General features: G+C 44.9%; 1 protein-coding gene across 2 annotated transcripts in view; it reads right to left on the bottom strand.

The window, feature by feature from the left end:
• tiam2 (TIAM Rac1 associated GEF 2) overlaps positions 1-12,853 on the bottom strand; it is a 276,975-nt gene extending 264,122 nt beyond the window's left edge. Inside the window, exon 1 of one of the 2 annotated variants that reach the window (XM_033025042.1) lies at positions 12,608-12,853. The gene's annotated coding sequence lies outside the window, so the exon portion shown is untranslated. The remainder of the gene's footprint in view (positions 1-12,607) is intronic. The other variant, XM_033025044.1, reaches the window with a different exon arrangement.
• Positions 12,854-22,856: the final 10,003 nt, after the last annotated feature.

The raw sequence follows: 22,856 nt of genomic DNA, 5'->3' as shown, positions 1-22,856 counted from the left end.
GCGCGGAAACAGGCCCTTCGCCCCCCCACGAGTCCGCACTGACCAGCGATCCCCGCGCATTAAAGGACCTGCCCCACTTTCACGAGATAATTCACGAATTCTCCCGAGTTTTCCCCGGATTCAAACTCACAGAATATTCGTAATGAGTCCGTAGGAGATCGGCGATATATCGTAGCGGCTCGTTATGCCAGCTGTAGGTACTCGGGGCATCAGGTAAGTCGGAACGTTTTTTCCAGCCCGATAAAAAAAATGTCCATGAGTAAAAAAAACGGTTGGGATGAAAGAATTAAGTTGTGAAAGTGGGACAGGCCCTCAACACCATACTACCCACACTGGGGCCAATTTATACATACACCAAGCCAATTAACCTATAAACCTGTGTGTCTTTGGAATGAGGGAGGAAACTAAAGATCTCGGAGAAAAACCCACACAGGCCACGGGGAGAACGTACAAACTCCGTACGGACAGCACCCGTAGTCAGGATTGAACTCGGGGCTCTGGCGATGCAAGCGCTGTAAGGCAGCAACTCTACCGCTGTGCCATAGATTGTTAATAGAAGAATAACAAATGAATATGAAGTTGGGATGGTGGCTCAACAAGCTAATTATGCAGTTTCAATCGTATATCAAAAATTAGTATCAACTAATAAATATTTTTAAGATAGACTATGTTAATAGTGTTTGTGTATTCCCACTATTAAGTATTTAATGCTTGAATAGGGTAAACATAGAGTCAGTGATGGATGCATTGGTTTCTTCTGGATAGGTTAAAATTAATTGCATTTCTCCCTTGCGTAAATGGGGCCAATGGCTCAGCCAATGTCAACTTATTTATGTAATCTAATATCAGCCCAAATGCCCAAGGGAAGGACTTAAACGGATGCAGGAAGCTTCCCCCGAGAGGAGAATTATTTAATTTAGTAGTCAGAAGTGAACTGGCAAAGATGAACTAGGACTCAACCACTTCACTAGAGTGCCAGGACAAGCTTCCTCTAACGAGTCTCTCTAACTGTGCAGCTTTCAGTCCAGTTGTGTGGGTGTTTGGAAATACAGAGCACAGTATATGTGCAAAAACACTTGCAAGGAGTTACTGAAGTGCTCACAGAGAGATAATGAAGGACGTGTAAACCATTAACAGCTGATCCACCTTCTCTGCTGAGAACAATGCACTTGGAATCACAAAACATTACCATAGGTAGGCCTGCATTCTAAAGGGCCTGTCCCACTTGGCCATCATTAGCGCGCCATTTACGCGACCTCCAAAAATGTGGTCGTCGCACTCTGATGCACGGGTAGCGCAGGACGGGCGCATGGAGGAGTGTGGAGTTGCGCTCGGTATCGTGCTGCACTCCAGGATTTCGCGCTGCATGAAATGCACGCACGCCACCTGCGTGACGTATCACGTACGCACGCTGACGCATTGGCGTCGCACGCTGGCATCCCGACATCTCACATGTATCGCGTGGGGACGCATAGTTACGTCACCGCGCGCCGCAGGGTATTCCAATGACGTCACGCGCAGCAGATAGCATGATGACGCGTGATTTGCGCACGACCTCGCGTGTTACGACACGTCATCCTATTTTACACATGACACTAAATGAGGTGCAAATGATGGCCAAGTGGGACAGGCCTTTAAAGAACTGCCACCTGCAACCGCTCTATGATCTTTCCCTGCAACTACGTTACACTGTGGTACTAACACCAAAGTGATAGGAAGAATTAGTCCATTCGGCTCATCAAGTCTACTCCACCATTCAATCATGGCTGATCTATCTCTCCCTCCTAACCCCATTCTGCTGCCTTCTCCACATAACCTTGGATACCTGTGCTAATCAAGAATCTATTTATCTCTGCCTTAACAATATCCACTGACTTGGCCTCCACAGCCTTCTGTGGCAAAGAATTCCACAGATTCACCACCATCGGCTCATCAAGTCTACTCCACCATAAGAAATTTATCTTCATCTCTTTCCACAAAGAACTTCCTTTAATTCTGAGTCCATGTCCTCTGATCCTAGATTCTCCCACCAGTGGAAACATCCTCCCCACACGAGGTCTATCCGAGCCTTTCACTGTTCTGTATGTTTCAATGGGGTCCCCCCCCCCCCCCCCACAAATGTAATCACAAGATGTAGAACATTAATTATCTCCCGACTGAAGACTTGTTTTTACACAAACTTTGTGATACAATTTTAGACATTTTACCAAACTAATTATTACATATCTTTGCCATGCTTCATCAGCTCTCCTGTTCTATTGATACACCTGCATTTCACATTTTTTTGCACATCTATCTTTATTAATAATAGAATAGTTTGAAAGCATTTGCCAAAGTCTGGGAATCATTACAAAATCTATTATTTGGTCACCAATCACCCTGTTCCATTATTCTAATGACAGCACAATTAAACAAATATCTGACCAGAGTACAATAGAGTTAAAAAAAATAAAAATTCCCCACCCTTCTATAATTGAAATTATGTGCAAGAATGCTCATTTGGTTGCCTCGGTCATTGAGAATATATTTTCAGAAAAGACACATATATCCACTTGTATGAAGAAGGGTCTCGACCCAAAGCGTCACCCTTTCCTTCTCTCCAGAGATGCGGTCTGTCCTGCAGAGTTACTCCAGCATTTCATGCCTATCTTCAGTTTAAACTTGCAACTGCAGTTCCTTCCTACACATAGGCTGATATATTTTAGTGTTTTTTGGGTAGTTTGTGAAACTTAACCTCCAAAACACTCAAGCCAGAATCGCAAGAGAGTCTAAACATATCAAGAACCTCAGTTCTTTTTGTGTGAAGTCGGGCACGAAAAAATGTTCGCATTTCTGCAAGAATGTTGGGACTTATACGCCAAATGAAACAAGAAATCTGGGATCCAAAAGGCTTTATTCTGCATTAAACAAAAATAGGATCGCTGCAATAGAACTTAAGCCAAAAACCAGACCAAACACAAACAATGTTACAGTGAGCTCTGCTGAACACAAAAATACATTTAAAATTTATTTCATTTTGTTCCAAATTTTTGTTTAATGAATACTGATATAATATTGCTAAATAACAATGAAAGCAAAGATGAAACTCTATTGAACAAAGAGGATAAATAAAATACTTCAAAAGCCCGAACACATGGAAACAAAAGTGGATAAAATTAGTGTCGAGTAACATGAAAGTCAGGGGATATGGGGAGGAGGCAGGAACGGGGTACTTTGGGGATGATCAGCCATGATCACATTGAGTGGCGGTGCTGGCTCAAAGGGCCGAATGGCCTACTCCTGCACATATTGTCTATTGAAATGCCACGTCTGTAGAAAGAATGAGAAAAGCCAATGCAATAAATATGAAAAACATAGAAATATTCTATTAGAGCTCTAGGGGCTTGTATTGGAGCTCTAGGGGCTAGTGGAATGAAGGGATATGGGGAGAAGGCAGGCACCGGTTATTGATTGGGGACGATCAGCCATGATCACAATGAATGGCGGTGCTGGCTCGAAGGGCTGAATGGCCTCCTCCTGCACCTATTGTCTATGTTTTTAAATAGATCAGAGGAATAAAAATGCATTGGAAGCAGCAGTTAAAACACTCTTGACCCCGTGTCCCTTTTTTCATTGTCATATGTCCCAGATAGAACAATTAAATCCTTACTTGCAGAAGCACAACAGAATATGTAAACATAATACACTGTAAACAATATAATAAACATGAACGACACACAAAAACACTCAATAATAGTCTTAGTTCCAAGCTAATGAGAGATTGTAGTGTTTAATAGCCTGATAGCTGTGTGGAAGAAAAAAAGCTGTTCCTGAATCTGGACATTAGTTGTCAGCCTCCTGTGTCTTCTTCCTGGTTGCAGGGATGAAATGAGTGTGTGGCCAGGGAGGTGTGGGTCTTTGTAAGTTGAGTTTTAGATATACAGCGAGGAAACAGGCCCTTCGGCCCACTGGGTCAGCACCGAACAGCAATCCCCGCACATAAACACCATCCTACACACACACACACACACGTGGGACAAATTTTCATGCTCACCAAGCCAAATTACCTACAAACCTGTACGTCTTTGGAGTTAGGGAGGAAACCGAAGATCTCAGAGAAAACCCATGCGGTCACGGGGAGAACGTACAAACTCTGTACTGACAGCACCCATAAGTCGGGATTGAACCCTGGTCTCCAGCAATGCAAACGCTGCAAGGCAGCAACTCTACCGCTGCGCCACCCCCCGTGGTCGCCCAGGGTCCTGTGCTTCGTTGAGTTCAAAAGCAGAGACGTAATGCTGCACCTGTACAAAATACTAGGTGCCACCTGGGAAATGATGTGTGTTTGTGGTCACTTCACTTTAAGTGAGGTTTGGCATCCATCTACAGAAGAGATAGTGGAATGATACCAGGAATGCAGGGGTAGGGCAGAGAAGCTGAGCTTGTTCTCCACTGCATAGTATGCTGACTCTGGAAATTCAAATCATTAAGGGAACAGAGAGTTAGTTTCCATTGGCAGAAGGGTCAAGTAGCAGAGTTGCAGGTAAACCAACAATTGTGCATGGCAGAACCTCTTGAATATAATTTAAACAAGTGGCTCGGGTCCAGAATGCAGAAACAGGACCAGTAAATTCAATTGTTGCCTGCAATAGGAAACTTTTAACGTGAAAATAAACAAAAAAAACTCTAGACCTATGATGCAAGAAAGCTGATTCGTGGGATTATCAAGATTGCTCTTTCATTGCAGTGGCACAGGCTTAGTGAACTGAACAGTCTCCTTCAATGGTGTAACCATCTTTGATCTTTAGTGAGTGGGGGGGCAAATTGGAAATACAAGGATGGAGTTAAAGGGAAAGATAGTGTAGGAAAAGTTAAGAAAGACACCAGAATTAACGGGGCAGGTAGCTCACAAAGGGATATGAGAGCATGGCCAGGGGAAATAGGAATCGATGTGAAAGGTGAGCTGATTAATGGATTAAAAGTATTATATATGAATGCACGAAGTATAAAAAATAAAGTGGATGAGTTTCAGGCTCAGTTAGAAACTGGCAAGTATGATGCTGTGGGAATTACAGACATGGCTGCAAGAGGGCCAGGGCTGGGAACTGAATGTTTGGGGGGTATACCTCCTATCGACAAGACAGATAGTTGGGCAGAGAGGGTGGGGTAGCTCTGTAGGTAAGGAATGAAATTCAGTCACTTGCGAGGGGAGACACAGAATCAGGAGATGTAGAGTCAGTGTGGCTAGAACTGATGAATTGTAAGGGTAAAAAGACCCTAATGGGAGTAATCTACAGGCCCCCAAACAGTAGCCTGGATATAGGGTGCAAGATGAATCAGGAGTTAAAATTGGCATGTCATAAAGGTAATGCTACGGTGGTTATGGGAGAGTTTAATATGCAGGTAAACTGGGAAAATCAGATTGGTACTGGACCCCAAGAAAGGGAGTTTGTGGAGTGCCTCCAAGATGGATTCTTAGAGCAGCTTGTTATAGAGCCTACCAGGGAGAAGGCAATTCTGGATTTAGTGTTGTGTAATGAACCAGATTCGATAAGGGAACTCGAGGCAAATGGGCCATTACAAGGTAGTTCAAGTTCAAGTGAGTTTATTGTCATGTGTCCCTGTATAGGACAATGCAATTCTTGCTTTGCTTCAGCACACAGAAAATAGTAGGCATTTACTACAAAACAGATAAATGTGTCCATATACCATGATATGATGTGATATGGTAGTGACCATAATATGATAAGTTATAATTTACAATGAGAGGGAGAAGGGAAAATCGGAAATGTCAGTATTGCAGTTGAGCAAAGGGGACTATGGAGTCATGAGGGAGGTGATGACCAAAGTTGACTGGAAAGATACCCAAGCAGGGATGACAGTGGAATAATACAGAAGGTGCAGGATCAGTTATTTCCAAAGAGGAAGAAAGATTCCAAGGGGAGTAAGGGACGACCATGGCTGACAAGGGAAGACAAGGACAGTATAAAAATAAAAGAGAAGTATAACAAAGCAAAGATGAGCGGGAAGCCAGAGGACTGGGAAACTTTTAAAAAGCAACAGAAGATAACTAAAAAGGCAATATGGGGAAAAAAGATGAGGTACGAAGGTAAGCTAGCCAAGAATATAAAGGAGGATAGTAAAAGCTTCTTTGGGTATGTGATGAGGGAAAAATTAGCTAAGACCCTTGAAGACATAAACAGGTGAATTCATTATGGGGAACAAGGAAATGGCAGACGAGTTGAATAGGTACTTTGGATCAGTCTTCACTAAGGAAGACACAAGCAATCTCCCAGATGTACTAGTGGCCAGAGGATCTAGGGTAACAGAGGAACTGAAGGAAATTCACATTTGGCAGGAAATGGTGTTGGGTAGACTGATGGGACTGAAGGCTGATAAATCCCCAGGGCCTGATGGTCTGCATCCCAGGGTACTTAAGGAAGTGGCTCTAGAAATCGTGGATGCATTGGTGATCATTTTCCAATGTTCTATAGATTCAGAATCAGTTCCTGTGGATCATTGGACGGTAGCTAATGTTATCCCACTTTTTAAGAAAGGAGGGAGAGAGAAAACAGCGAATTATAGACCAGTTAGCCTGACATCGGTGGTGGGGAAGATGCTGGAGTCAATTATAAAAGATGAAATAGCCACACATTTGGATAGCAGTAACAGGATCGGTCCGATTCAGCTTGGATTTACGAAGGGGAAATCATGCTTGACTAATCTTCTGGAATTTTTTGAGGATGTAACTAGGAAAATGGACAAGGGAGGACCAGTGGATGTAGTGTACCTGGACTTTCAGAAAGCATTTGATAAGGTCCCACAAAGGAGATAAGTGGACAAAATTAGGGCACATGGTGTTGGGGGTAGAGTGCTGACATGGATTAAAAACAATTGGTTGGCAGACAGGAAACAAAGAGTAGGGATTAACAGTTCCCTTTCTGAATGGCAGGCAGTGACTAGTGGAGTACTGCAAGGCTCGGTGCTGGGACGGCTGCTATTTACAATATATATTAATGATTTAGATGAAGGGATTAAAAGTAACATTAGCAAATTTGCAGATGACACAAAGCTGGGTAGCAGTGTGAACTGTGAAGTAGATGCTATGAGGATGCAGGGTGACAGGTGGGTGAGTGGGCAGATGCAGTTTAATGTGGATAAATGTGAGGTTATCCACTTTGGTGGCAAGAACAGGAAGGCAGATTATGAATGGTGTCAAGTTAGGAAAAGGTGAAGTACAACAAGATCTGGGTGTCCTTGTTCATCAGTCACAAAGTAAGCATGCAGGTACAGCAGGCAGTGAAGCTAATGGTATTTTGGCCTTCATAACAAGAGGAGTTGAGTATAGGAGCAAAGAGGTCCTTCTGCAGTTGTACAAGGCCCTAGTGAGTGCAATTTTCGTCTCCAAATTTGAGGAAGGACATTCTTGCTATTGAGGGAGTGCAGCGTAGGTTTACAAGGTTAATTCCCAGGATGGCGGGACTTTCATATGTTGAAAGAATGGAGCGACTGGGCTTGTGTACACTGGAGTTTAGAAGGATGAGGGAATCTTATTGAAACATATACGATTATTAAGAGATTGGACATGTTAGAGGCAGGAAACATGTTCCTGATGTTGGGGGGAGTCCAGAACCAGGGGGCACAGTTTAAGAAAAAGGGGTAGGCCATTTAGAACGGAGATGAGGAAAAACCTTTTCACCCAGAGAGTTGTGAATCTGTGGAATTCTCTGCCTCCCAAGGCCAATTCTCTGGATGCTTTCAAGAGAGTTAGATAGAGTTCTTAAAGATAGCGGAGTCAGGTTATATGGGGAGAAGGCAGGAACGGGGTACTGATAGTGGATGATCAGCTATGATCAAAGTGATGGCCTACTCCTGCACTTATTGTCGATGGTTTATGTTACATTCCAGTTAAAAATAGGACCTTGCTTGACTATTTAGATTAGATGATTTGCTGATTATTCCCCTAACTGTACGATAAGGTAAGCTTCTAACATCACTACCATCAGTACCACCCCCCCCCCCCTTCCCCCCCCCACCCCACACACACACACACACACACACACACACACACACACACACACACACACACACATACATAAATAAACAGATAATCTATTCAGATGGTGTGAAAAGTGAGGTTTTCCTCACCCAACCTTTGTGCTTTGTTTGGAGAAACAGGCCTTTCGGCCCAGCGAGTCCACACCAAAAGGTAATCCCCGTAAACTTACACCATCCTGCACACACAAGGGACAATTTACATTTATACCAAGCCAATTAACCTACAAACCTGCACGTCTTTGGAGTGTGGGAGGAAATCACGGAGCCCGGAGAAAATCCACGCAGGTCACATGGGGAACGTGCAAACACCGTACAGACAGCACCCATAGTCAGGATGGAACCCGGGCCTCTGGCACTGTAAGGCAGCATGCCACACTATCTAATCTTTTGCCAACAAACTTACAATCAGAGATTCTGACCAGATCATTCTTTGCACTGGACTGTAGACCACAGCTGGAGTTACCAGCACTAAGTCCTAGAAAGAATATATTGGTCTTGGAAGGAGAGCAACATCGATTCAAAAGAATGGGTCAAAATTGTTAGAACCAGTGTGATTAAATTAACAGGGTTTATGTTTTCTAGAATTTAAAAGGTTTGTGGCTGATTTGATTGAACTCTTAGGAAATCAGTAAGTTGATGGCTTGTTTCTATCGGACCATATTTTTCTCTGGTGGAATGAAGGGGTTTCAGATACAGCACAGAAACAGGCCCTTATGGGCCTATCCCACTTAGGCAATATTTTCTGCGACTGTTATAGTCGTAGCAGGTGGCCGAAAAAACAGGGACAGGAACCCCCCCCACGACAATGTCTACAACAACCTACCACCTAGTCAACATCAAGCTACTAACAACCGGCGACCCATTAGGAAATCCATCTATGACAACCACGTCCAAGCTACGACAAGGTAAGACAAATCAGTCACCGTACATTCATTGAGTAATGTTTCATTTGCGTAGATGAAAACAAATATCCATTGAACCATCAATGTCAGGATTGAACCCAAGTCTCTGGCGCTGTGAGGCAATGCTCTAACATTATCGCATTGTGACACCTGGACTTCGAAGACAATTGGTCTAAGCTTTAAAATTTGAGGCAGACACAAAGGGGGAGAAACAAGACGAAACAGAACATGCTGGGAAGACTCAGAGGTCAGGCAGCAATGAAAGGGAGAAACAAAGTTAATGGTTTAGATTGGTGGCTTTCTGATCAGAAGTAGAGACTGTTAAAATGGGCCACTTTGCAAAGAAGGGAAGGGGTGGAGAGAGCAAGGACATGATAATGTTGAGTTCAGGGTCGACTGAAATTCTCACACCATTCTCTTACAATGGTTTGGACAAATGTGGAAATCACTAACAAGGAATAAATCGATGGCTGTTACTTTAATTTATATTAAATCTAAAAGAAATGATATACAAGAGTAAGGAGCTGCAATAGCCAAGAAAAATGTTTCACATCAACCCCGATCTTGGTGGAACAGGCTGCAGGAGATGTGGTGCAAAATAGCCTACTCCTGTTCCAAGCGACTAAATCAATCCTTCAGATCAGTTAATATATCACAACTTCGGCATAATGCAAAAATTCCCCACTCCATATGCTTCAATATTGCACCATATGGGATGTTTAGAAAAAGCCTCAACACCTATTTATTCTCTCCTTTAGAGAAGCAATCAGGATGCCAACTAGCTACTCAGATCCCATTTTCAGTCACCCACAGAACAAAAGGTCTGTCTCAGAATGCAGGCCTATACAATTTAGGGTATTAACAGCTTACAGACTCCCTGATCATCAATTAGGCAAGACTCATCTGTTCCTTGATGTTCCGGGCTCTGTGTGTCGGTGTTATTACTTTAAGCTAATACACAGTCCTATTCGTCCAAAGCACTGCGGTGAATCATAACGTTATTCACAACTTCAAGAAAATACAAACATGTTAAAAGAACCATCTGAACAAAGATGATTCTTCGACTGATGCACTGGAGTTCCCAACAACTGCAAAAATTACATCAAATTAAAACATTCTAAGCACACTATTTTTTTTGGCAGAAAACTTTGAAATGTGGAAACCACTCACAATCGACAGTGCCCGTACAGTTTAAGCGCAGGTTTCAAGAAGTCATACGAGTTTGAAAATAGAACATGGGGAAGGATGTATCTGCAACAAAGAATGTCACAACCACTCTGATCTTTTCAAAAAAGTTTCAGACTGCCACTTAAAACAAAACCCTACACAGAACGGCAGTTAAATCTTTCCTACACCACCCAAGGCTGTAATATAGATCTAAGTGGAATAATGTGTCCTGAAATATTGCCACGTTCTTCTGAGTAGGAATTTATTCTCACACATCCACCAAGCAGACCGCTGTCATTACGAGGAACTGCAGACGCTGGTTTAAACCGAAGATAGACACAAAAGGCTGGAGTAACACAGCGGGTCAGGCAGCATCCCTGGAAAGAAGGAACGGGTGATGTTTCCGGTAGAGAGCCTTCTTCAGACTAGTCGGGGGGAGAGTAAAACTGCAGAACTGCAGTTGGATGTGGAGAGGATGTTTCCACTAGTGGGAGATCAGGACTAGAGGCCTTGAGGGCCTGTACCATTGTACGAGGTAATTCAATCATACTCATCCAAATTTTCTGCTTTTGGGAATGAATCTTAGAACAATATCTATATCCCGTTCTAAAACATTCTTCATAACTGATGAATATAAATTTCACTGAAATCTGTTCACTAAAGGTCTGAAGAAGGGTCTCGACCCAAAACATCATCGATTCCTTCTATCCAGAGATGCTGCATGTCCCGCTGAGTTAAGGTCCTGTCCCACTGTACGAGCTAATTCAAGAGCTCTCCCGAGTTTAAAAAAAAAATCAAACTCGTGGTAATCACGTAGAACGTACGTAGCGGGTACTTCGGAGCTCAGGACGTCTCTTAGCGGCTCGTAATGCTAACGGCAGGTACTCGGGACATGCGGTAAGCTCGGGAGGTTTTTTCAACATGTTGAAAAATGTCCACGAGAGCCTCGAGTACCTACGAGCGGCTATTACCGTAATTCTCAGAGTTCGAATCAGGGGAAACTCGGGAGAACTCTCGAATTAGCTCGTACAGTGGGACAGGCCCTTTAGAATTAAAGGACGTTCCTTTAGGAAGGAGATGAGGGATTTCTTTAGTCAAGAATCAGAGAATTCTTTGCCACAGAAGGCTGTGGAGGCCAATGCATATTTTTAAGGCAGAGATAGATAGATTATTGCTTAGTACAGGTGTCAGAGGTTACGGGGAGAAGGAAAAAGAATGGGGTTAGGAGGAAGAGATAGATCAGCCGCGATTGAATAGCAGAGTAGATTGATGGGCTGAAAGGCCAAATTCTACTCCTATCACTTATGACCTTACGAAATCTTGTCGGATAACTTCTTCAAAGTAGACATTACTGTCTGTGGCTCAGACCCGTCCAGTCCACCACCTTCAAACACACACACGGAATAGACTTGATGGGCCGAATGGCCTAATCCTATCCCGTATGACACACACAGACTCTGCTCAACGTGGGCCATGCCTTCTTTTTTTCTCCTTAATCTCGCAAATTCATAACCATTCAACCAAAAAAATAAGTTAGCTAAACTCATTCGAGGCATTCCAAGAACCACACACACACACACACACACAAATAACCCGTGGCAAATGATCTTAGAGAAATAAACAGCGCAGATCACCAGGAACGGTTCTCCGCCTCTCAACAACACACTTCTCGGCACCGGGATTAAACTATAAACACGGGGACAACTCTGGGGGTCGTCAGCCCCCGGTGGTTTGGGCAAGACATCCTCACAGCGAGTGGGAAATACTGGCTCAGTGACCGCGGCCCCTCGCCGCTTCTCCAGCTACAGCCGCCTCTCCTGAAGGTAAACTCCCCGGGTTGCAGTGCCGGGAGGGGGGCTAGGAAACATAGCAACATCTCACAGACTATTCCCTCCCCCCTCTCTATCTCTCTCCCTCCCTCCCCTTCTTTCGCTCTTCTCCCCTTCTCTCTTCCCCCTCCTCTCTCCTTTCTCTCTCCCCCCCTCCTTCTCCCCTTCTCTCTTCCCCCTCCTCTCTCCTTTCTCTCTCCCCCCTCCTTCTCCCCTTCTCTCTCTCTCTCTCTCCCCTCATCTCTTTCTTCCTCTCCTCCCCTTTTTTCTCTCTGCCCCTTCTCTCTCTCCCTCCCCCTTCTGTCTCTCTCCCCTTCTCGGTCTCCCTTTCTCTCTGTCTCTCTCCCCTTCTCTATCTCCCCCTCTCCCCTTCATTCTTCTCCCCCCTCTCTCCTCTCCCCCATCCACTCCTTGTCTCCACTCCTCCAACAATAACAATACTGCTCCGGGCAGCGGCAGCAGCAGCAGCGCTGTTTGCCTTTAATTAGTCACCGATGTCCAAGTTGTCTGACAAAGGGCGGACGCTCGGAAAGTTGGTGGAAAGAGAGAAACACAACCCCCCACGAATACACAACTTCCCGAGGGTCAGGGAGAGACTGCATGGGGAGGGAGAGTGGAGCTGCAGACAGTAGCAGCAAGAGTGGAGCACAGCTCTGCTGGTGTCCAACTTACCAGCTGCCGAAAGAAACTTGAAGGCTCTTGTGTTTGGCGACGAGAGACGCGCTGCCCTTCGCTTGCTCCGCCCGGGGTTGTTGCAATGTGCGGCTCATTCACATCTGCACTCAGTGTCTCGGTGCTTCAGTCACCCCGGACCGGCGGAGTTTTATCCCATTCTCGCCCCTCCAAAAAAAAACTTGTCCCTCCTCAACAATGAGCCGAGGCAGGCCGGTCGGCAGGGCAGCCAACACATGTGTGCAAGCTGACTGGTGGCTCTGCGCTGTCTGTCAGTGGGACCTGCGCTCCCCATTTACTCAGCTACTTTACTCCCGCCCTCGCTGTCTGTAGCGTCACTGGCAGCCAGGCGGTCCACTAAATGCTGGAGCAACTCTCTCAGCCTCAGCGGGACGGGCTAGCATCTCTGGAGAGAAGGGATGCATGATGTCTAGGGTGGAGACCCTTCTTCAGACTGAGAGTCAGGGGAGAGGAAGTTAGAGATAAGGGAAGGCAAGGTGTGAAAACGACAGATCAAAGCAGACGTTGATCATATCTCCAGTTTCCCCCTCCCCTGACTCACTGAAGAAGGGTCTCAACCCGAAACATCACCCGTTCCTTCTCTACAGAGATGCTGCCTGTCCCACTGAGTTACTCCAGCATTTTGTGTCTATCTTTGATGTGAACCAGCATCTGCAGTTCCCATCTACACATTTAGTTTACATTGAAGTTGGATAAACCCCTGTCCCACTGTACGAGGTAGTTCACGAGTTCTCCCGAGTTTTCCCCTGATTCGAACTCGGAGAACGAGCGGGTTCGTAGGAGTTTGTGGATGTCTCATAGTGGCCCATACAAGTAACAGTAGGTACTCGGGAAATCCGGTAAACTCGTGACGTTTTTTCAACACTGTAAAAAATGTCCACGAGTTAAAAAATACTTGTGATGAAAAAAATTGTTACCTTTTACTCGTACGAGCCGCCACGAGACATCCATGAACTCCTACGGACCCGCTACGGACATTCTCCGAGTTCGAATCAAGGGGAAACTCGGGAGAACTCGTGAATTACCTCGTACAGTGGGACAGGGATTACATTACAGATATGCAACTGTTTCTGTATTTGGAATTGATGGCGGTGTATTATAATATGTAAACACAAGCTGAACACAATTCATTGCCATTGCCACCATTTTCTCACCTTTCTTTGTTGTGCGAATTTGTCCCATGACTCTCTCTCTACCCCACCCTTTAACAACATGTTCTTTTGTCCTCTATATCTGTTTGTACAGGTTCTCACCAACGATCATTTGTATAAAAACTGACACCTTTATCTGGCAGTTTGCATGTCTTTAACTAGTTAACTGCACTTTGTGATTAGTGTACCTCTACCCCATCATCCACTGTTATTCTAACTTGTTTGCACACCCGGCATCCAGTTCCAATGTTTGATGCAAACTCCCAGTCTGAAGAAGGATCGATCACAGGTGGGAAAGGTTGACTCATTCTCTTTCCACAGATGCTGCCTGACGCTGCTGAACCTTCCCAGCATTTTCTGTTCTTACTTCCAATAGTTGAGACAAATATCTAATGCAGATCTACAAGATAACACCCCTGTGCTCCAAGAAATAAAGTCCAAGTCTGCCCAACCTCTACCCATAGCTCAGGCCCTCAAGACCTGGCAACATCCTTGTAAATCTTCTCTATACTCTTTCTAGTTAAACAACAACCTTCCTAAAGCAGGGTGACCAAAACTGAACATGATATTCCAAATGCGGCCTCACCAACATCTTGTACAACTCCAAGTGTGACCTCACCAATATCTTGTACAACTGTGACATAACAACCCAACGTCTATACTCTATACCCGCACTGATGAAGGTCAATATACTAAAATACTTTTTGACCCTAATTTGAGGAAGGACATCCTTGTGATTGAGGCAGTGCAGCGTAGGTTCACGAGATTGATCCCTGGGATGGCGGGACTGTCTTTTGAGGGAAGATTGAAAAGACTAGGCTTGTATTCACTGGAGTTTACAAGGATGAGGGGGAATCTAATAGAAACATATAAAATTATAAAAGGACTGGACAAGCTAGATGCAGGAAAAATGTTCCCAATGTTGGGCGAGTCCAGAACCAGGGGCCACAGTCTTAGAATAAAGGGGAGGCCATTTAAGACTGAGGTGAGAAAAAGCTTTTTCACCCAGAGAGTTGTGAATTTGTGGAATTCCCTGCCACAGAGGGCAGTGGAGGCCAAATCACTGGATGGATTTAAGAGAGAGATAGATAGAGCTCTAGGGGCTAGTGGAATCAAGGGATATGGGGAGAAGGCAGGCACGGGTTATTGATTGGGGACGATCAGCCATGATCACAATGAATGGCGGTGCTGGCTCAAGGGGCCGAATGGCCTCCTCCTGCACCTATTTTCTATGTTTCTATGACCAACCCAGCAACCTGTAATGCAATTTTCAAGGAACTATGTACCTGCATTCCTAGATTCCTCTGCTCTATAACACTGCCATTCACTGTGAAGGTCCTGCCCTGGTTTGACTTCCCACCTTTCATTTATCTGTATTAAACCTCATTAACCATTCCTCAGCCCACTTGTCTAACTGATCTAGATCCTGCTGTAATTTTCGATAACCACTTCAACATCTACAATACCACCCATTTGGTGTTATATGCAAACTTTTAAATCATGCCTTCTACATTCTTATCCAAATAGTTGATATAAACCACAAACAGCAATGGGCCCAGCACTGATCCCTGAGGGCACAACACTAGTCACAGGCCGCCAGTCTGAAAAACAATCTTCAACCATCACCCAATTCTCGATCCAGTCAGCCAGTTTCCTGGATCCCATGCGATATAACCTTCCACAGCATCCTGCCATGCGGAATCTCATCAAATGCCTTGCTGATGTCCGTATAATCACAGTCTGCCGTTTTACCCTCGTCAACCTTTTCAGTTACTTCCTCAAAAATCTCAATCATATTCATGAGACATGATCTGCCATGTACAAACCAGGATTACTCTGGACTCTAGCTTGTTTAGGAATTTCTCTTGGCATTCCTGATGGCTTTGCGAAGGTCATCCTAGATTTCCTATTAAGATCATCTGACTTGAATGTCACAGATTTGGAGTTGACCAGGATGTGCATCTCAAGGTGCATTCAAAAGAGAGTTTGGTTTAGCTCTTGGGTCTAACAGAATCAAGGGATATGAGGAGAAAGCAGGAACGGAGTACTGATTTTGGATGATAAGCCATGACCATATCGAATGGCGATGCTGGCTCGAAGGGCCGAATGGCCTAATTCTGCACCTATTTTCTATGTTTCTATCTCACAGTTCATCCATGATTTTCACTTGGAGAACATCTAGAATGACTTATTTACTGTGCAATCCTCCACATATTTACTGATGAAGTCTGTGACGGCATTGGCATGTTCATTTCGATTGACCACAGAGACCTTGAATGTGGACAAATACACTGACTCACAGCAAGCACATAGGATGTCAGCTGTTTCTTTGGCCCAGTGTCATATAACGTTCTGTATCCGAACGTTTTTTGTCTTTTTAAAAACAATTTTTGTGCGTTTTATAAGTTTGTGTAAATGTTGTCCGTTTGTTTTATGTGGAGGTCGGGGGAAATTTGTATTCAGTTTCTTACCTTGCCGGAGAAGCGATTGTTTCCCGGGTCGCATCTCCGGTCGCTCTGCGGCCTACCATCGATGGAGCCGGAGGCCTCCTTGGACTGACCTTGGGCCCCACCGCGGGGCGTGGACTTAACATCGGAGTCGATCCCTTGCCTGGGATCGCTCCAACCGCGGCCTGCGGACTTTACCAACGTGTGCTCGCAATCTCCGGAGAGGCCGGGTCGGGAGCTCCAACGATACAGAGGCTCAACCAATCCCGACCTGGGGTCCGATCGCCGGCACGGGGGAGCTGACATCCCCCCGATACAGGAGCTGATCGCCCCACTGGCTACGGCAGTCAAGATTGTCCCATCAACGGAGGGTTCGAAGCCCCGAACGCGGGAGAGCAAAGGGAAGAGATTGAACTTTTTTTCGTCTTCCATCACAGTGAGGAATGTGGAGGAGTCACTGTGGTGGATGTTTATGTTAAAATGTGTTTTGTATGTTCTGTTGCTATTTATTTGTATGACTAACTTGGCAAATGAAATTCCTTGTATGTTGCAAAACATACTATACTAATAAAGTATGATTATGATTGATTGTTCATGTTTCCAGCTGTGATTAAACGTGTAGAAGTACTTTGATTCAAGGCTATTGGAAACAAAACCAATTGGTAACTTTGGTTAATTCAATGCAAGCTTAAAGGGGCTGTCCCACTTGGGCGACCTAATTGGCGAGTTTAGAAGAGTTTAGGAGAGTTTGAAAAAATGTCATGTTGAAGACCTCCTTCGACTATGTAGAAGACTAGCTACGACTAACTTCGGGAAAATTGGACACCGAATAGTGGAGAGTGAAGACGACCTCCTTCGATCTTCTTCGACCTCCCTTCGACTATGATGAAGTCTATCTACGACTACATTCGACTACCCTCGATTACCTACGACTAACATGCCGACCTACTACGGCTAAACCTACGAGTAAAAAAAGAATCGATTTTTTCCATGGCGACCTTTTTTTTTACTCGCGGGCATTTTTCAACATGTTGAAAAATACGCCATGACCTAGCTGAGGCCTCGAGTACACGGGGACTACCCTCGAGCATGAAGGAGAGTTACAAAGACCTTCTACGACCTTGTGTCGACCATGATGTGAGTATGAGTTGAGGGCAAACTCACCAGAACTCGCGAATTAGGTCGCCCCAAGTGGGACAGGCCCCTTTACATCAGTAAGAGTGGGATGTAGTTTAGTTTAGTTTAGTTCAGAGATACCGTACGGAAACAGGCCCTTCGGCCCACCTAGTACGTACCCATCAGTGATCCCTGCACACTAACACTATCCCGCACACACACTAAGGACAATTTTTACATTTACTAAGCCAATTAACCTACAAACCTGTACATCTTTGGAGTGTGGGAGGAAACCAAAGATCTCGGAGAAAACCCACGTGGTCACGGGGAGAACGTACAAACTCTGTACAGACAGTACCCGTAGTCGGCATCGGACCTGGGTCTCTGGCGCTGCAAGTGCTGTAAGGCAGCAATTCTACCACTGTGCCGCCCCCAGTAGCCAGCTGCCACTATAGCCAAAGTGAATTCCCCTGACAAGTTACATGGCAGCACTTCACTACCACATATTCCAGGTTCAGGGAGCAGAAACTCAGCAGAAATCATCAGATCATAAGTGACAGGAGCAGAATTAAGCCATTCATCCCATCAACTCTAGTCCGCCATTCAATCATGACTAATCTATCTCTCCCTCCAAACCCCATTCTCCTGCCTTCTCCCCATAGCCTCTGACACCCGTACTAATCAAGAATCTATCAATCTCTACCTTAAAAATATTCATTGACTTGGACTCCACAGCCTTCCGTGGCAAATAATTCCACAGATTCACCACCCTCTGACTAAAGAAAATCCTCTTCATCTACTTCCTAAAAGAACATCCTTTAATTCTGAGGCTATGGTTAGTCCTAGACTAATGGAAACATCCACTAGTGGAAACATCCTCTCCACATCCACTCTATCCAAGCCTTTCACTATTCGGCAAGTTTTAATGAGGCCCCCCCTCATTCTTCTAAACTCCAGCGAGTACAGGCCCAGTGCCGACAAACGCTCATCATATGAAATGCCATGTCCGAGCACCATGAGATGGTGATTGGGAAGCAGCCCTATCCACCTTACCCTACCCAAGGATGCTGAACGGTTCATCCAGTGTATTGAGAAACCTGTAGGTTAAATGTCACAGTCCGGTGAAGCAGATGGGAGCTATGTATTTGTGAGACACAGCAGTATCTCATTTCTTTTAGACACATTTTTATGGATTTAAGGTCGATTATACATTTTAATAGGTAACATTTAAAAACCAGGGTATTTTATACATCATATATATAGGACTCATCTGAAATTCAAGACATTATATATAAGGAAAGATACAAAGGATTTAATAAGAGGTGCAGATGGTTAAGTGCTGGATAGCACGCAACAAAAGCTTTTCACTGCACCTCGGTACACGTGACAATAAACTAAATTGAAACTGAAATGAGGTTTAGCGGGATGTTACTCAGGATTAGGATCACTTTATGAGAAGAGTTTGGAAATGGCAGTTGTTCTCCATTGAACAATGAAAACTAAAGGGGCAGCTTGAAGGTTCTCCTGATGATGAGATTTATGTGAAGTACATAGAGAAAAAATAGTTTCCCACTGGTGAGTGGGTTAATAACCACAGCTAATCGATTCAGTATCACTGGCAAAACATCTCAAGCAATGATGAAGATATCTTTCATTCAGAGTTCTGGATGGTGACGAAAGAAGATCGAGCTGTCAAATTTAATGGCCACAATGGAGGGCAGCACAATGGCACAGCGGTAGAGTTGCTGCCTTACAGCGCCAGAGACCTGGGTTCAATCCTGACCTCGGGTGCTGTCTGTACGGAGTTTATACGTTCTCCCTGTGACCGCGTGCGTGGGTTTTCCCCGGGCGCTCCGGTTCCCTCCCACGCTCCAAGGAAGTACTGGTTTGTAGGTTAATTGGCTCCAGTAAAAATTGTAAATTGTCTCTAGCATGGGGTGTACGGGATAATCGCTGGTCGGCACAGACTCGGTGGGCCGAAGGGCTTATTTCCGCAATCTCTAAAGTTTAAAGTATAAAGTAAAATCAGGATTGGTTCACACCCTTTGTAATGCAGAAACAGATCTTGATACTGTTTCCGTGTGAGTGGCCCTCTTACGTATTGCATGCCATTTGATGTCATTGAATGAATGAATGAATACATTTATTGGCCAAGTATATTCACATACAAGGAATTTGCCTTGGTGCTCTGCCCACAAGTGACAACATGACATACAGTGACAGTTAGGAATGACATATAAAACATTAATAATAAAACATTATCATTTAAACATGTGAATTAAATAAAATATCAGAGCAAAAGGAGGCTGCAGATTTTTGGTTCTTGAGTAGAGCTACTACTCATGGAAAATAAGCTGTTTTTATGTCTGGCTGTGGCAGCTTTTTGTGTCCAGCAACATCTGTGCACATTCAAGTCGTACATTTGCAAAAGATGGAACTTAATTAGCTAGATGTACGAGCCAGGCAGAGACTATGTGAACATATTTAGCAATTGGATTTCAGATTTGGTTCCTATTGGTACTAAAATTAAAAATGTTGCATTGTGTGAGCGAGTATCTTGATCAACGATATGATTAAGAGCACGTTGTAGGAACAGAAAACCAGTCAGAAGAAGGGTCTCAACCCGAAACGTCACCCATTCCTTTTCTCCAGAGATGCTGCCTGACATCTGTAGTGGGAAAGTTACTAGAGTATTGTGAGGGAAAGGTTATACAGAGATTTGGATGGGTTAGGAATGATTAGGGATAGTCAGCATGGTTTTGTACATGGGAGGTCGTGTCTCACAAATCTGATTGATCTTTTTGAAGACGTGACCAAAAAGGTCGATAAGGGCAGAGTTGTAGATGTTGTGTACATACATTTCAGTAAGGCAATAACAAGGTTCCGCATGCTAGGCTGCTCTTGAAGGTTAGATCACATGGGATCCAAGGAAAGATAGCTGAATGGATAGTAAATTGGCTTAATGGATGGAAGCAGAGGGTGATGGTGGGGAAGGTTGCTTCTTGGACTGGAGGCCTGTGACTAATGGTGTGCCTCAGGGTTCGGTGCTGGGCCCGTTAATGTTTGTCATCTACATCAATGATTTGGATGAGAACATACAGGGCAAGATTAGCAAGTTTGCTGATGATACAAAAGTGAGTGGTTTTGAAGACAGTGAAGATGGTTGTGAAAGATTGCAGCAGGATCTGGATCGATTGGCCAGGTGGGCGGAGGAATGGTTGATGGTATTTAATACAGAGAAATGTGAGGCGGTGCATTTTGGGACGTCTAACATGGGCAGGACCTACACAGTGAATGGTAGACCTCTGGGGAGTGTTGTAGAGCAGAGGGATCTAGGAGTGCCGGTACATGGTTCCTTGCAGATCAAGTCGCAGGTAGATAAGGTGGTCAAAAAGGCTTTTGGCACATTGGCCTTCATCAGTCAGAGTATTGAGTATGGAAGTTGGGAGGTCATGTTGCAGTTGTATAAGACGTTGGTGAAACCGCATGTAGAGTATTGTGTTCAGTTCTGGGCACCATGTTATAGGAAAGATATTGTCCAGCTGGAAAGGGTTCAGAGAAGATTTACGAGGATGTTGCCAGGACTAGAGGGTCTGAGCTTTAGGGAGAGGTTGAGTAGGCTGGGTCTCTATTCCTTGGAGCGCAGGAGGATGAGGGGTGATCCTATAAAAGTGTATAAAATCATGAGAGGATTAAATTGGGTAATGCACAGTCCCTTGCCCAGAGTAGGGGAATCGACGACCAGAGGACATAGGTTCAAGGTGAAGGGGGAAAAAATTTAATAGGAATCTGAAGGGTAACTTTTTCACACAAAGGGTGGTGGGTGAATGGAACAAGCTGCCAGAGGAGGTAGTTGAGGCGGGGACTATCCCAACGTTTAAGAAACAGTTAGACAGGTGCATGGATAGGACAGGTTTGGAGGGATACGGACCAAGCGCTGTCAAGTTGGACTAGTGTAGCTGGGACATGTTGGCCGGTGTGGGCGAGTTGGGCTGAAGGGCATGTTTCCACGCTGTATCTATGACCCGCTAAGGTACTCCAGCTTTTTGTGTCTATCTTCGCAAAAAAGAAGGATGGCTTCTCAATAACTTATTCCAAAATCAAAAAAAGATGGTCACCATCCAAGAGACATCGGTGATGATGAGGTTGGAAAGGTCAGCAGCTTCAAGTTCCTCGGTGTGCACATCACTGGGGACCTCTCCTGGACTCTGCACATGGACACAATAACGAAGAAAGCCCGCCAGCGGCTCTTTTTCCTGAGAAGACTGAGGAAGTTTGGCATGAACGCTGCCAGCATCCTCACAAACCTCTACAGTTGCACCATCGAGAGTCTGCTGACGGGCTGCATCACAGTCTGGTACGGGAACTGTTCTGCCCACAGCCGTAAATCAGTACAGAGAGTGGTGAAGGCGGCACAGCACATCACTGGCAACTGTCCCCCGGCCATTCAGGACATGTTCCACCGGCGGTGCCTGCGGAAGGCACACAGCATCATCAAGGACCACAGCCACCCAGCACACAGACTGTTCTCCTTGTTACCGTCAGGCAGACGATACAGGAGCATGGCTGCACGTACCACCAGACTTAAGAACAGTTTTTATCATCAGGCCATCAGGCTTCTGAACTCATAAACGCATCATATATGTTGATTATTTTATTTATTATTGTCTTTTACCTACCAATGTCACTTTTATCTTATCTTATCTTACCTTATTTTTATCCTTGTAATATCATTGCTGAGGTGACCCATTGTCTTGTCAAACACATTTCATTGTATCGTTGACCCTGTGTTAACCTACATATGACAAATAAAACTGAACTGAACTGAACTGAAATAGCAGGGTTAACATTAACTTGAGAACATCCAAGTTACTTAACGTTACACAGCAAACCCTCGTTATAACGGACCATGGGGGAGGGGGCAATGATGTCCATTATTGCTGATTGCCTGCTGTAACTGACTAAGGGCTTTTCCCCCATGGACATCACTGCTCTGGCAGATCAGAATGCTGGAGCCTCGTCACTGAGTGCCCTCACCACAGCGGCCCAAGAAGACCACCTTGTCCAGTGTGGCGGGTTGAGGAAACCCTGTCCCGCTCCAAGTGAGACTCCTCGGGAGGGGAGGGGGTTTCACTGTCCGTCTTTTCTACTATCTAAATGGCGTCAAGTTGGGAAAAGGGGAAGTACAACGGGATCTGAGGGTCCTTGTACATCAGTCTAGGAAAGTAAGCATGCAGGTACGGCAGGCAGTGAAGAAAGCGAATGGCATGTTGGCCTTTATAACAAGAGCAGTCGAGTATAGGAGCAAAGAGGTCCTTCTGCAGTTGTACAGAGCCCTAGTGAGACCTCACCTGGAGTATTGTGTACAGTTTTGGTCCCCTAATTTGAGGAAGGACATTCTTGCTATTGAGGGAGGGCAGCGTAGGTTTACAAGGTTAATTCCCGGGATGGCGGGACTGTCATATGCTGAGAGAATGGAGCGGCTGGGCTTGTACACTCTGGAGTTTAGAAGGT

Source organism: Amblyraja radiata, chromosome 8 (assembly GCF_010909765.2).
Source record: "Amblyraja radiata isolate CabotCenter1 chromosome 8, sAmbRad1.1.pri, whole genome shotgun sequence".
In the NCBI taxonomy this organism is placed as follows: Eukaryota; Metazoa; Chordata; class Chondrichthyes; order Rajiformes; family Rajidae; genus Amblyraja; species Amblyraja radiata.
The sequence above is the reverse complement of the archived record's forward strand: the minus strand, read 5'-3'. Positions and strand labels throughout refer to the sequence as shown.